This window comes from Schistocerca piceifrons, chromosome 3 (genome assembly GCF_021461385.2).
Source record: "Schistocerca piceifrons isolate TAMUIC-IGC-003096 chromosome 3, iqSchPice1.1, whole genome shotgun sequence".
Taxonomy (NCBI): Eukaryota; Metazoa; Arthropoda; class Insecta; order Orthoptera; family Acrididae; genus Schistocerca; species Schistocerca piceifrons.
In genome coordinates this window covers 238,282,813-238,298,687 of record NC_060140.1, presented here as the reverse complement: position 1 = coordinate 238,298,687, position 15,875 = coordinate 238,282,813, and the positions used below count along the sequence as shown (strand labels likewise).

The following is a 15,875-nucleotide window of genomic DNA, read 5'->3' as shown; positions in this document are numbered from 1 at the left end:
AAATCCCGATTTCAATTCTAGTGTAGAATAAATAGCTGTACCATGAAATTTCTGTAAAAGTTCCTCTAAAGTCTGTGGTCGATCTGTTTCATTAATAATAATGTCATTAATGTGACGTGAATCAAGTACAAGGTGAAGTGAGCCATCTTTTTTCTTGACAATATGTAGCGGATTTATGTACGGACTAACTGCTGGTTCTATAATTCCTTGGTCGAGCATATCCTGCAATTCTTTTTTAACCTGTTCTCTGTGGATATATGGAATAGGATAATGCTTTGCTTCAAATGTGTCGTGCTGTTTCACTTGAAATTCATACATAAAGCCGGACATAGTACCAGGAATGTTGTCGAAAACTGGAGCTTGCTGTAAAAGAATTTTGTGTAATTGCGTTCGTTCGTCGTCTGTAGTTGCACTGCTCTCTTTAACTTTATCAGAAATCAATTGCATTACGTCGTAGTCAGCTTCGTCTGGAGTATTATAGTTGTGTACGTACGTATCCGTGAGCAATGTGGGATTACAGTCTATGTTACGTGTTGCGGAAATGACCTCTGTGCGGTTAATTGTTTGTTCTTCCGTAGATAAAAAGTGCTGAAATTCTAAAGCAAATTGTACATTTTCATCCTTTAACATTAAATAAGAATTCTGAAAATCAATGACTGCGTCGTGTTGTACCAGAAAATTCGTACCTAAAATAACGTCTGTTGTCAATAAAGGAACAATCCAAAAATTAGAGTGGAAAGTATGACCTCCAATACAAAATGATAAATGCGTCTGTAATTTAACGTCTACTCCTTTACTCGATACTGCTCCTTTCACTTTTGTTTTGCCTAAAGGTAATGTCGGATAAGTATTCTCTTTGTTGCACTCGTTGAAAGTCTCCTCATTTATTACTGATATAGGTGATCCGAAATCAATTACTGCTGTAAATTTTGATGAACCAATTTTAATTTCGATAACAGGATGTGAAATAGTTTTCTGAACAACTGGTCTTTCCTGTAAAAGAGTGTCTCGTATGCCGTCAAAAGTAATTACATTTTCACGAACAACATTTTGCGTGTCAAAGGTAGTGCTTGTATTATTGGAAGATGCGTCCTGTACAGTATCTAGTCAGATTCTATCTGACGTGTTATTATTATTAGGAGGATGTTGTGGCATTTCGACTATTTGAACTGTCCTATTACTTCTTCCAGACGTGTTACGCTCTGGATGATACCTACTGTCGGGTTCATTCATGAGAATAGGTTCTTGTGTAAAATTTTGCTGTTGGTATGTCCGACTGTTGTTAGATGTACGCTGAAAATTGTTCTCATTATTTTTACGTCTGTCGTAATAGTCATTCCTATACGGTGTATTGCGATAGGAATTGAAATACTGCCTTCTTTGTACGTAGTTGTTTCCTTGCTGCCGTACGTTACTATTTGTTGTATCAGGGACTATACGTGCTCGCGGCGGAACATTAAAGCCTGGTTGACCTTGTGCATTACATTGTTGGTTATGTATTCCAACCGGCTGACTTTCATGCTGTTGTGGTGGAAAACTTCTATTGTTACCAAAATCTGCTTCCTGTTGCTGAAAATTTTGACGGTATTGATAATCTGAATTTTGTCTGTGATTTAAGTTCTGGTAGTTGTCGTTCCTAAAGCGTCTGTTACTTTTCCTATTGAAATTACGTCCCTGATCATAATTACCGTAAGTTTGTTGACCTTGGTTATTATACGAAAAGTTTTTGTTTACAAAAGAATAATCAGATTGCTGTACTTCCAAGAGCTGTAAAAGATCTCTGAATGCTGAAATGTTTTCTTTTTGCTGGCCCGTTAGAAGTGACACTCGTAATGACCGTGGTAATTTAGAGATGCATAATTGTATAAGTGCGGATTCACTGTACGGTTCACTTAGGTACTGGTTTTGTTGCACCATGTGCTCAAAAAATTGCGTGACACTGGGAAACTTTGTGTTCTCATAATTTGGTAAGCTAATTAACTGGTCTTTAATTCCGCGCTGTGTCGTCTTCGACCAATACGCTGACAGAAATGCATTCTGGAATTCTTCTACCGAATAGCATTGTCTCGCGATCGGTCTCATACGAGTTGCCGGTTCGCCTTCCAAAAAACTGCAAATAAATTCAAGTTTATGCGTTACAGGCCAAGTCGGTGGAAGAGCAAAGCTAAATTGTTGAATCCAATCCAGTGGGTGAATCTGCGTTCTATCGTTTTTAAAAACTTTAAACTTTCTCACTGACAGAAAATGTTTGTAATCGAAATTATCATCTCTGTGTGATGGAACATGTTCAGGATCGTAAGAGAATCTATTGAACTGTGGTTGATCGGAATCTAAGTCCCGTACTCTCTGTAGATTACCCAAATTATACGCGCTGCGTGAGTCTGACAAATGTTCATAAAGTGGCGTCTGTTGTGGTATGTTATTATTAACTGAAATGTTTTTCATCTCTGTTACTTCTTGCTGTAAACTTGACAGTTTTCTACGCAACGTGTTATTCAATGAATCTATCTCATTAATTGTCTGCTGTAAATTTTGAAATTCAGGTGTTTGATTAAATGAAACCGGTGAAGTATCGTCTGATTTATTGTCATTAGCACTTTCGATAGCATCAATACGACTGGCCAATTCATCATATTTTTCAGTCAGTATTTTTGCCTGATCATCGGTTTTAGTGTCAGTGGCATTAATCTGTTTTTGCAATTTACGCCTAGTTTCATTCAGTTTTTTAACGTCAGTTTTGACGACATCGCAATCCTGTGTTAGTTCTAATTGTTCGACTCTGTCGGTCACTGTTTGAATATTTACTGTGTGTGTATCTGTTTTTAATTTAAGATTGGAAATTTCGTCACGTAATTCTGTGTTCGACTGTTTGATGGAATTAATTTCGTCGGACACTGCAGCAATATTATTGTCTACATACGTTTTTGCCTTCGCAAACATTTTACGTTTGTCTTCTTGTCTTTGAGCACTGATTGTTTCCATCACTTGTCGTTTTACTTTGTTTTGATCTTGAATAAATTTGCGGAAACGCGTATCACTGTTTTGTATGTGAAGATTAAAGCGTTCCTCAATCTGAGTATTCTTTTGTTCGAATTTCGCGTCTATCTTTGCGTCCATTGTGCGCGAAAGTTCTACCGTCATTGCTTTAAACTCGTCCCGTAATTGTGTAGCTTTTTCAGAGCATTGTTTAGCGACTCCGCTAATTTCGTCTCTGAGTGTTTCTGTTGCGGCTGTTTGCATTTCCTTTAATTCTTGCGCAACAGACTTAATTTCTTCGCTATTTTTTTGTGAACAAGCCTCAATTTCCACGCGCAACTGTTCCTTAGTGTCATGGCACTGCGCGGCAACGGCTCTAATTTGTTCACAAAGCTGTCTGGAATTGTCGTCTAATTTTTCATTTAACTGTTTGTTCTGTTCACTAAGTTTTCTGAAATCTTCACTCTGTTGTCTGAAATTGTTGTCTGTTTTCTCACTCTGTTGTTTGATATCTGCACTAAGTTGTTGTTTGAGATCTTCACTCTGTTGCTTGGAATTTACAGTAAGGTCGTTCTTAAACTGTAGCATTATTGCCATAAATTGATTCAAATCAAAAGTAGCAGTTGCATTCTCAGTGCTCTGTGATGGAGTACATGCAATTGTCACGTTCTGTGCGACCATTTGGTCATTCCGTAATTTGCAAAAAGATTTGTCAGTCGAACGTACACTGTCAGTCACTATTTCGGAATTAAATAAATCCGTCGTACTTTGTGTAACCTGTTCATTTTCATTAGGCAAATTTGTCTGTACGTTACTTGAATTTTCCAAATCGGGTATGTTAAGCTGGGCAGCGCTCATTACAATAGAGCGTTCCGCGTCATCAATTGTCGTCAAATTAACAGACGAGACAATTGAGTTCGTTTGTTCATCATTAAGGTAAAAGTCATCACTAGTGGTTGGAATGCATTGACTGTCAGTGAACGCAGGATTGTCATCATTACACTGCGTGTCACAATTACTATCGGTCACGCTGTTTAAGTCGGTAATTTCATTCAAAATACCTCGCAATACACTATTCACAGTCTTTCGCGGCATTTTTACAATAGTCACAATTTTTCACAAAATAAATAAGCACAATGCAAAAGCAACACACAAATACAACAGAGCAACGAATTGCCGTTGACCTGTAGAATTGAAACCACAGGCTCCCTAGTCAAGGGACAACAACGTTCATATTACCAACTTGATGCTCATAGTGGCTGAGCTACAGCAGCATGCAACTGAGCACACCATCACACCAAGACCTCTAAAAGAAGGAGTGTGTGCACCTATTTTAACAGGGAACGCAACACGCAAGAGACACTTGCTTATCCCTGATTTCAATGCATCCGATCACATTTCTCGTTGTAAGTCGAGAGCGTGTAATGTTTCAAAATAAACATGATGACAGAATCATTGCTAATACTACAACTTGTTCCGACCTGAAGACCGTGGTTTACAGATAGGACATTTTGTGAAATTCAGAGACCAGGATGTGTTTGTATCACACCAATTTCCTCAATTAGCTCTGCAGGACAGATGCTAGAGATTATTAAGCTTGTTCATACGACTCAACATCAGAAGGTGATTTAAATCACATATTTTTTTCATCTGATCGATATGCCGATCAGCGTGTTAGTTTGTCCAAGAGGCTAAGCAACTACTATTGTACTACTAACCACGCAACAGAAAACGCAGGAAGTTAGAATATAAACATAGGATTTTTAAGAGCTTGGATCATGCACTTACAGCTATCAGCAACTATACTACCAAGATAATTCGTACTAGTAATGTAATGTTTATCTATTGCTTATTTATCTCGACTAGATTAGGGCCCTTTCTTACATCTGATCATGAGTGACAAATACCAAAGATATTACAAACTCCCAATAATAATAATATTAGTAATAACTGACATTAATAATAATAGTAATGGGCGTTTACAATAACATAGATTAGCTCAGCATATTTGAAGCCATGTTTAGATAATCAAAAGCGGAATGGATGACAAAAGTGGAGAACGCGCACTCTTACGGGAATCGGCGAGATGCCGCGTGTACTGAGGGTAATGGGGAAGGGACAGTACATTAGTAGTGAGTGGATGAGTTGCTAGGGTAGTCCGGCGCAAGGGCGATAGCCACTGTCCGTATTCCTTCGTGGTCAGAGCAACTGCCTATTAAGCAGGAGACGCGGGTTCGTATCCCCATCTGGCACAAATTTTCAACTTTCCCCATCGATTTAAATCAGTGCCTATTCACAGCCAATGTCTGTAATTCGGTTGTGTCTTAATTCATAGGGGCTACTGGATCAAAATGGTGTCCGTTCTTTGAGACATGTCCAAAAGAACGGACACCACATATATAGGAAATGACAGTGACAGTGGCTGCTAGGAAGGAAGAGAAACCTGTCGACAAGGGGTAGGGAGTAATTCTGAGGGAGGAGGACTGACGAGAATGAGTTGCACAGAACGTAGGAAAGATGGCTATTGTGACATAAGGTGGAGAGTTAGCTGTCATTTGAGATTTTGATTTAATTTCTTTGATATTTTGAGGACGGTTATCCAAAGTCGGGTTCCTGGGTGAAGAAAATGATTTAGAGAAAATGTTAGTTCGGCATAGCTGCTGCAGTGGTCAGATAGTAGAATAAGAGTTGAACACAAATAAGAGGAAGTGCAATGACTGATCAGACGACAGGGCGAACTTAGAGCATGATAATCTCTACGCTTATCGATGTGAAGCCACGTTAAATGTTTATAGGCTGGTGTGAAATGGTCGCAGGCCGGAGTGGCCGAGCGGTTCTAGGCGCTTCAGTTTGGAACCGCGCGACCGCTACAGTCGCAGGTTCGAATCCTGCCTCGGGCATGGACGTGTGTGATGTCATTAGGTTAGATAAGTTTAAGTGGTTCTAAGTTCTAGGGGACTGATGACCTTAGAAGTTAAGTCCCGTAGTGCTCAGAGTCATTTGAACCATTTTTTTTGTGATATGGTCGACAAAGTGTACGTCACAAATGCATCTTACACAAGCATTCATCGCCAGTTCCAGCGTGTGTGAGCTTTCGCACGAAGTATAGCCAAATATGTGGATTATTGGCGTCTCTACAACCTTCTTTCGAAGCTCGAATGGCAATACTTTTTCATATTTCTGTAGTGAGTGAAGTGCTGCTAACACGTTTTCTTACAGACTGTAGTTTCGTGTTCTGATAAGTGTAAATGGTGGTCCAGAATTATCCGCAAGTTCTTTACAGAAGAAGAAAAGTTTTTTCTGTGCCATTTAGGATTAATAGTAGAAGAGATTATCTGAACTGAGGGGTAATAAGCGATTAAGTTTGCTTGCGTTTTATATGGATTAAAAAAAAGGAAAGATCCAAACCTTTGCTCTGTGACCACACTGTTAGGCCAAATTTATCGGCATTTACATACTGGATGGTTATGCACAGGTTTGTTGGACTTGCACTCAGATATAACTGAATGTCTTCAGCTTATAGCTGATTTTTGCAGTGGGTGAGATTAGTTGACCCATCATTAACATATGAGACGAGTAATGGGCCCAATATTGATCCTTGTGGGACCCCTAATACTACATTTCTCCTTTGTGACCTTTTTGTTCCAGTCATTTCACAATGTTGGCGAGATATAAAGTATGAGCAGAACCACTGTACATTGTCGAAAACTTTGCTGAAATCGAGAAAGCACATAATAGTCTCCTGTTGTTTATCTATAGCTTGAGTCAGTTCGTCAGTCACTTTATAAGAGTAGTCGTCATGCTGCAATTTTCCGGAAACCGGACTGATATTCGTCTAAAAGGTTATTTGATGTTAAATAATTAACAAGCTGTTCATGAAGTATGTGTTCTAAAGATGTCGGTAATGCTGATAGAATGCAAATGGGCCTATAATCTGAAAGCTGTTTCGCAGAGCCCTCCTTGGGTAATGATTTTATGAATACCTGCTTCTAGGCTTTTGGAAAGAGGCTGGAGGTCATAGGACGGTTAAAAATGTCCGTTATTTTGCGCAGAAAAATATCGACTAGAAGTTTAATCATCTGCGCTTTTATATTATCGTGCCCTGCAGCTGCTGAACGAATTTACGCAACTGACTTCATTAGCGGATTAGGGCTTCCAAGCTACAGAAATAATTTTTTATTTGTACCAGTCACTGATACTTTAAGGGCATCGATGGTTTGCACCTTGTGCATTGGTCAGGTCAAGATATCGGCGTGGCGAAATACTCATTTAGTTCCTCAATAGAAACCGGAGGTTCAACTGCAGATTTGGGTTTGCTTATTCCTTTACATCATAATTTTTCCACAGTATGGCAGATCTGTGAAAGTCCTCAGTTAGCAAGTGAGTATAGCTGAGCTTTGCATTCCTGACAGGTTGACTAACTTAGTTGCGTAGTTGCTTGTAGGTGAGATGATTATTATCAAAGGTCATGAGCGGTCTGCATGCCCTGTATGCTGCATCTCTGACACTCATAAGCTGTCTGAGATGGTCTGCAAGCCATGTTACCTGTTTCCCCTTTCTCGTACTGTTTTTAGAGGAGCGTGTTTGTCGTATAAATTATTGAGTCTCTCAGTGAAGTTGGATAGTTCATTATTTATTTCGAAGTTATTTCCTGCCGTTGTCTGCCAAGAAATATAAGCGTTAGCTGTAATCACAGAGATATTCATGAGCTTAAAATCTGTAAAATTCGCCACTTGCGGTTTGTTCTTTGGTGCTGCAACGAGAATGTCATCATGAGCAGACAAATCAGGGCAGGAATCTGAGCATTGCCAATACTCTATTTGGAGATTTGGTTGTGAATATGAAAGCAAACCTACTGCTGCCAGCTGTATGGTGAGAGGCCTAAGTGGAATCAGTGCAAGGTTTGAGCAGGAAAATATTTGTGTGAATTTTGATACAGAAGGGCTCTTAGCAAATTTATGTTAGTATCTCCAGTTACAATTACGTATTCATCCAAAGACTCAAGACATGAGAGTGTACATTCAAAGCTAGAGAACTGTCCAACTTTAGATGGATTGTGTACTGTGCAGATGAGACGCTTTCTATTGTGCGATTTAATCTCAATGAAAATGTATTCAGGCTGCTTGTCTTGTTTTTTAGATGTGAGCACAACCATGGCGAACAAATCTAGGCGTAGGTATGCTGCCATACTGCCCCCTCCTCTGTTACGTCTACAGTGTGGTCCACTGATCGTTACCCGGCCAAATATCTCACGAAATAAGCGTCAAACGAAAAAAATACAAATAACGAAACTTGTCTAGTTTGAAGGCGGAAACCAGATGGTTGGCCTGCTAGATGGCGCTGCCATAGGTCAAACGGATATCAACTGCGTTTTTTTAAAAATAGGAACCCCCCATTTTTTATTACATATTCGTGTAGTACGTAAAGAAATATGAATGTTTAAGTTAGACCACTTTTTTCGCTTTGTGATAGATGACGCTGTAATAGTCCCATCATATGGTTCACATTTATAGACAAACAGCTGATAAGAGGTAGGTTTTTTAAATTAAAATACAGAACGTAGGTGCGTTTGAACATTTTATTTCGGATGTTCCAATGTGATACGTGTACCTTTGAGAACTTATCATTTCTGAGAACACATGCTGTTACAGCGTGATCAGGCCGGCCGCGGTGGCCAAGCGGTTCTAGGCGCTTCAGTCTGGAACCGCGCGACCGCTCCGGTCGCAGGTTCGAATCCTGCCTCGCGCATGGATGTGTGTGATGTCCTTAGGTTAGTTAGGTTTAAGTAGTTCTAAGTTCTATGGGATTGATGACCTTAGATGTTAAGTCACATAGAGCTCAGAGCCATTTGAACCATTTTTTTACAGCGTGATTACCTGTAAATACTACATTAATGCAATAAATGCTCAAAACGATGTCCGCCAACCTCAATGCATTTGGCAATACGTGTAACGACATTCCTCTTAACAGCAAGTAGTTCGCCTTGCGTAATGTTGGCACATGCATTGACAATGCGCTAACGCATGTTGTCAGGCGTTGTCGGTGGATCACGATAGCAAATATCCTTCAACTTTCCCCACAGAAAGAAATCCGAGGACGTCAGATCCGGTGAACGTGCGGGCCATGGTATGGTGCTTCGACGACTAATCCACCTGTCATGAAATATGCTATTCAATACCGCTTCAACCGCACGCGAGCTATGTGCCGGACATCCATCATGATGGAAGTACATTGCCATTCTGTCATGCAGTGAAACATCTCGGTAGAGCATTACGTAGGAAATCAGCATATATTGCACCATTTAGATTCCCATCGATAAAATGGGGGCCAATTATCCTTCCTCCCATAATGCCGCACCATACATTAACCCGCCAAGGTCGCTGATGTTCCACTTGTCGCAGCCATCGTGGATTTTCAGTTGCCCAATAGTGCATATTATGCCGGTTTACGTTACCGCTGTTGGTGAATGACGCTTCGTCGCTAAATAGAGCACGTGCAAAAAATCTGTCATCGTCCCGTAATTTCTCTTGTGACCAGTGGCAGAACTGTATACGACGTTCAAAGTCGACGCCATGCAATTCTTGGTGCACAGAAATATGGTACGGGTGCAATCGATGTTGATATAGCATTCTCAACACCGATATTTTTGAGATTCCCGATTCTCGCGCAATTTGTGTGCTACTGATGTGCGGATTAGCCGCGACAGCAGCTAAAACACCTACTTGGGTATCATCATTTGTTGCAGGTCGTGGTTGACGTTTCACATGTGGCTGAACACTTCCTGTTTCCTTAAATAATGTAAGTATCCAGCGAACGGTCCGGACACTTGGAAGATGTCGTCCAGGATACCGAGCAGCATACACAGCACACGCCCGTTGGCCATTTTGATCTCAATAGCCATACATCAACACGATATCGACCTTTTCCGCAATTGGTAAACGGTCCATTTTAACATGGCTAAAATCACGAAGGAAATATCGACCGCACTGGAGGAATGGTACGTGATACCACGTACCTATACCTCTGTGACTATTGCAGTGCCATCCATCACAAAGCGAAAAAAGTGGTCCAACTAAAACATTCATATTTCTTTACGTACTACTCGAATATGTAATAAAAAATTGGGGTTCCTATTTAAAAAAAACGCAGTTGATATCCGTTTTACCTATGGCAGCTCCATCTATCGGGCCAACCATAGCTCCATCTGGGTTCCCCCTTCAAGCTAGACGAGCTTCGTTCTTTGTAGTTTTTTCGTTTAATGCTTATTTCGTGAGATATTTGGCCCGGTCGCTATCAGTGGACCACCCTATATAGTGTCTGAGAGAAATGTAACCATCAAGACTTATAGAACAGGAACGAATACAGGGCTTCAGTCATGTCTCCGTCAGGAATGTAATATGATAGCTGAGGTCTTGAAATATGCTGCAGAACTCAGTCGGGTGGGCTGGTAAGGGTAGCACATTTGTGTGAGCGAGTTGCAGAGTAGATCTGTGACGAGTAGTTTCTGCTGCATTGTAGCAGGAAGGAGGAGTTCCCCCAGTCAATCACGCCCCACCGCCTTGCAGAATGCGGTGGGCAGGGAAGAAGAGAGGCGCACAGGTCTGTAAAAGGCAGGTAGGAAGCGGGAGAAAGTGGCCAGAGGAAGTGGGAAGTTCAAGATCAGTTACGCTTGTCTGGCACAGGGAGTGAAGGTGAAGTTGCGTGAGTTTTGTAGAGATGGATAAAACACAGTGACAAGATGAGCAGTGTTTGATGATATGAGACAATGGTAGTAAAAGAGTGATTATACTGAAAGTAATAATAATAATAATAATAATAATAATGCATCCAACACATGGCTAAGAAAAGGCAATATATACAGTGAGACGGAAGGATTAATGATTGCAATACAGGATCAAACAATAAACACCAGATATTACAACAAGCATATTATTAAAGATCCCAATACCACAACAGATAAATGCAGACTTTGCAAACAACAAATAGAAACAGTAGATCACATCACAAGCGGATGTACAATACTAGCAAATACAGAATACACCTCAAGACATGACAATGTAGCAAAAATAATACATCAACAACTTGCCATACAACATAAACTACAAGTATGCACCACAAAATGTACTGGAGAACGATGAATACAAATTATACTGGAACAGAACCGTTATAACAGATAAAACAACACCACATAACAAATCTGACATCACACTCACCAATAAAAAGAAGAAATTAACACAACTAATCGAAATATCCATACCCAATACAACAAATATACAGAAGATAACAGGAGAAAAAATTGGAAAATACATCCAACTGGCTGAGGAAGTCAAGGACATGTGGCATCAGGATAAAGTTGACATTATACCAATTATACTATCAACTACAGGAGTCATACCACACAATATCCACCAGTACATCAACGCAATGCAGCTACATCCAAACGTACATATACAACTACAGAAATCTGTAATTATTGATACATGTTCAATTACCTGAAAGTTCCTAAATGCAATGTAACATATACCGTACAGTTAAAAGGAAGTCACGCTTGATCAAGGTCGAAACGATTACACTGAGATGACGGAAGTCATATGACAGCGATACATACGAGGGCATGCAGCTTTACTGTATGATTACATGATGATGGCGTCCTCTCGGGTAAAATATTCCGGAGGTAAAATAGTCCCCCATTCGGATCTCCGGGCGGGGACTACTCAAGAGGGTGTCGTTATCAGGAGAAAGAAAACTGGCGTTCTACGGATCGGAGTGTGGAATGTCAGATCCCTTAATCGGGCAGGTAGATTAGAAAATTTAAAAAGGGAAATGGATAGGTTGAGGTTAGATATAGTGGGAATTAGTGAAGTTCGGTGGCAGGAGGAACAAGACTTCTGGTCAGGTGACTACAGGGTTATAAACACAAAATCAAATAGGGGTAATGCAGGAGTAGGTTTAATAATGAATAGGAAAATAGGAATGCGGGTAAGCTACTACAAACAGCATAGTGAACGCATTATTGTGGCCAAGATAGATACGAAGCCCACACCTACTACAGTAGTACAAGTTTATATGCCAACTAGCTCTGCAGATGACGAAGAAATTGAAGAAATGTATGATGAAATAAAAGAAATTATTCAGATTGTGAAGGGAGACGAAAATTTAATAGTCATGGGTGACTGGAATTCGAGTGTAGGAAAAGGGAGAGAAGGAAACATAGTAGGTGAATATGGATTGGGGGACAGAAATGAAAGAGGAAGCCGCCTGGTAGAATTTTGCACAGAGCACAACATAATCATAACTAACACTTGGTTTAAGAATCATGAAAGAAGGTTGTATACATGGAAGAACCCTGGAGATACTAAAAGGTATCAGATAGATTATATAATGGTAAGACAGAGATTTAGGAACCAGGTTTTAAATTGTAAGACATTTCCAGGGGCAGATGTGGACTCTGACCACAATCTATTGGTTATGACCTGTAGATTAAAACTGAAGAAACTACAAAAAGGTGGGAATTTAAGGAGATGGGACCTGGATAAACTGAAAGAACCAGAGGTTGTACAGAGATTCAGGGAGAGCATAAGGGAGCAATTGACAGGAATGGGGGAAATAAATACAGTAGAAGAAGAATGGGTAGCTTTGAGGGATGAAGTAGGGAAGGCAGCAGAGGATCAAGTAGGTAAAAAGACAAGGGCTAGTAGAAATCCTTGGGCAACAGAAGAAATATTGAATTTAATTGATGAAAGGAGAAAATATAAAAATGCAGTAAGTGAAACAGGCAGAAAGGAATCAAACGTCTCAAAAATGAGATCGACAGGAAGTGCAAAATGGCTAAACAGAGATGGCTAGAGGACAAATGTAAGGATGTAGAGGCCTATCTCACTAGGGGTAAGATAGATACCGCCTACAGGAAAATTAAAGAGACCTTTGGAGATAAGAGAACGACTTGTATGAATATCAAGAGCTCAAATGGAAACCCAGTTCTAAGCAAAGAAGGGAAAGCAGAAAGGTGGAAGGAGTATATAGAGGGTCTATACAAGGGCGATGTACTTGAGGACAATATTATGGAAATGGAAGAGGATGTAGATGAAGATGAAATGGGAGATACGATACTGCGTGAAGAGTTTGACAGAGCACTGAAAGACCTGAGTCGAAACAAGGCGCCCGGAGTAGACAATATTCCATTGGAACTACTGACGGCTGTGGGAGAGCCAGTCCTGACAAAACTCTACCATCTGGTGAGCAAGATGTATGAAACAGGCGAAATACCCTCAGACTTCAAGAAGAATATAATAATTCCAATCCCAAAGAAAGCAGGTGTTGACAGATGTGAAAATTACCGAACTATCAGCTTAATAAGTCACAGCTGCAAAATACTAACACGAATTCTTTACAGACGAATAGAAAAACTAGTAGAAGCCAACCTCGGGGAAGATCAGTTTGGATTCCGTAGAAACACTGGAACACGTGAGGCAATACTGACCTTACGACTTATCTTAGAAGAAAGATTAAGGAAAGGCAAACCTACGTTTCTAGCATTTGTAGACTTAGAGAAAGCTTTTGACAATGTTGACTGGAATACTCTCTTTCAAATTCTGAAGGTGGCAGGGGTAAAATACAGGGAGCGAAAGACTATTTACAATTTGTACAGAAACCAGATGGCAGTTATAAGAGTCGAGGGACATGAAAGGGAAGCAGTGGTTGGGAAGGGAGTAAGACAGGGTTGTAGCCTCTCCCTGATGTTGTTCAATCTGTATATTGAGCAAGCAGTAAAGGAAACAAAAGAAAAATTTGGGGTAGGTATTAAAATTCATGGAGAAGAAATAAAAACTCTGAGGTTCGCCGATGACATTGTAATTCTGTCAGAGACAGCAAAGGACTTGGAAGAGCAGTTGAATGGAATGGACAGTGTCTTGAAAGGAGGATATAAGATGAACATCAACAAAAGCAAAACAAGGATAATGGAATGTAGTCTAATTAAGTTGGGTGATGCTGAGGGAATTAGATTAGGAAATGAGGCACTTAAAGTAGTAAAGGAGTTTTGCTATTTGGGGAGCAAAATAACTGATGATGGTCGAAGTAGAGAGGATATAAAATGTAGGCTGGCAATGGCAAGGAAATCGTTTCTGAAGAAGAGAAATTTGTTAACATCCAGTATTGATTTAAGTGTCAGGAAGTCATTTCTGAAAGTATTTGTATGGAGTGTAGCCATGTATGGAAGTGAAACATGGACGATAAATAGTTTGGACAACAAGAGAATAGAAGCTTTCGAAATGTGGTGCTACAGAAGAATGCTGAAGATTAGATGGGTAGATCACATAACTAATGAGGAAGTATTGAATAGGATTGGGGAGAAGAGAAGTTTGTGGCACAACTTGACCAGAAGAAGGGATCGGTTGGTAGGACATGTTCTGAGGCATCAAGGGATCACCAATTTAGTATTGGAGGGCAGCGTGGAGGGTAAAAATCGTAGAGGGAGACCAAGAGATGAATACACTAAGCAGATTCAGAAGGATGTAGGTTGCAGTAGGTACTGGGAGATGAAAAAGCTTGCACAGGATAGAGTAGCATTGAGAGCTGCATCAAACCAGTCTCAGGACTGAAGACCACAACAACAACAACAAGTGCTAACAGACAAGCAACACCGCAGAAATGAATGTGGGCCGTGCGGCGAACGTATCTGTTAGAACAGTGCGGTAAAATCTGACGTTAATGAACTCTGGTATCAGATGACCAACGCGAGTGCCTTTGCTAACAGCACGGAAACATCTACAGCGCCCTTGGGCTCGTGACCATCCTGGTTGGGCCCTACGTGACTGAAAAATAGTGAACTTGTCATATGAGTCCCGATTTCAGGTGATAAGAGCTCATGACAGGTAGGGTTCGAGTGTGGTACAGGCCCCACGAAGCCATCGACCTAGGTTGTCAAGAAGGCACTGTGCAAGCTGGTGGTTGCTCCATAATGGTTTGGGCCGTGTTTACATGGAATGAACCGATCACTGACTGGAGCTAGTTGTGTCTGGCTACTTGAAGACCATTTACGGCCGCACGGAGTGGCCACGCGGTTAGAGGCGCCATGTCACGGATTGCGCGGCCCCTCCCGTCGGAGATTCGAGTCCTCCATCGGGGATGGGTGTGTGTGTGTGTTGTTCTTGGCGTAAGTTAGTTTAAGTGGTGTGTGAGTCCAGGGACCATGGTCTCAGCAGTTTGGTGCCTTAGGGATTCTCACGCATTTAAATATTTGACCCATTTGCAGCTGTTCATAGATAATATGTTCCAAAATTTGTGGAATTTTTATGGATGATAATGGGCCACGCCACTGGGAGTTGTTCGAGATTGGTTTGAGGAACATTCTGGACAATTCAACTGAGTGATTTGGCCACCCAGATTGCCCAAAATGAATCCCACATAATATTTACCGAATATAGTCAGGAGGTCAGTTCATGCACAAAATCTTGCACTGCCATCTTTTCGCAATTATGGACGGCTTTAGACGTGGTGTGGCTCAATATTTCTGCTGCAGACTTCCAACGTCTCGTTGAGTCCGTGCCACGTTGCGGTGCTGCACTAAGCCAGGCGACCGAGGTCCGACACGATATTAAGAGGTGTCCCATGACTTGTGTCACTTCATTGGGTTTGGCAATGAATTAATTATCTTAATCAAAATCCTGTGAGATTAGTGAAGTAGTAGTGAAATAACAGTTATATTGGTACTGTAAGTAAGAAAAGTGAACAAAAATGTATAACTAGTGTTAAAAGTAAATCAAAGAAGGTAATTGATCATAACAGGATACTGGTTTCAAGAAAAAAAATGCTACAAAATGAAATGTTTCTTTACAAAAGACCACTTTAGCCTCGGACAACTTAGACTTTTAAGTTCCATGATGTTAGTCACAGAATGC

At 40.6% G+C, this 15,875-nt stretch overlaps 1 protein-coding gene across 1 annotated transcript in view; it reads left to right on the top strand.

The window, feature by feature from the left end:
• The window catches only part of LOC124788542 (trypsin Tyr p 3.0101-like), a 119,576-nt gene that overhangs the window by 28,364 nt on the left and 75,337 nt on the right, over positions 1 to 15,875 (top strand). The window lies entirely within an intron of this gene.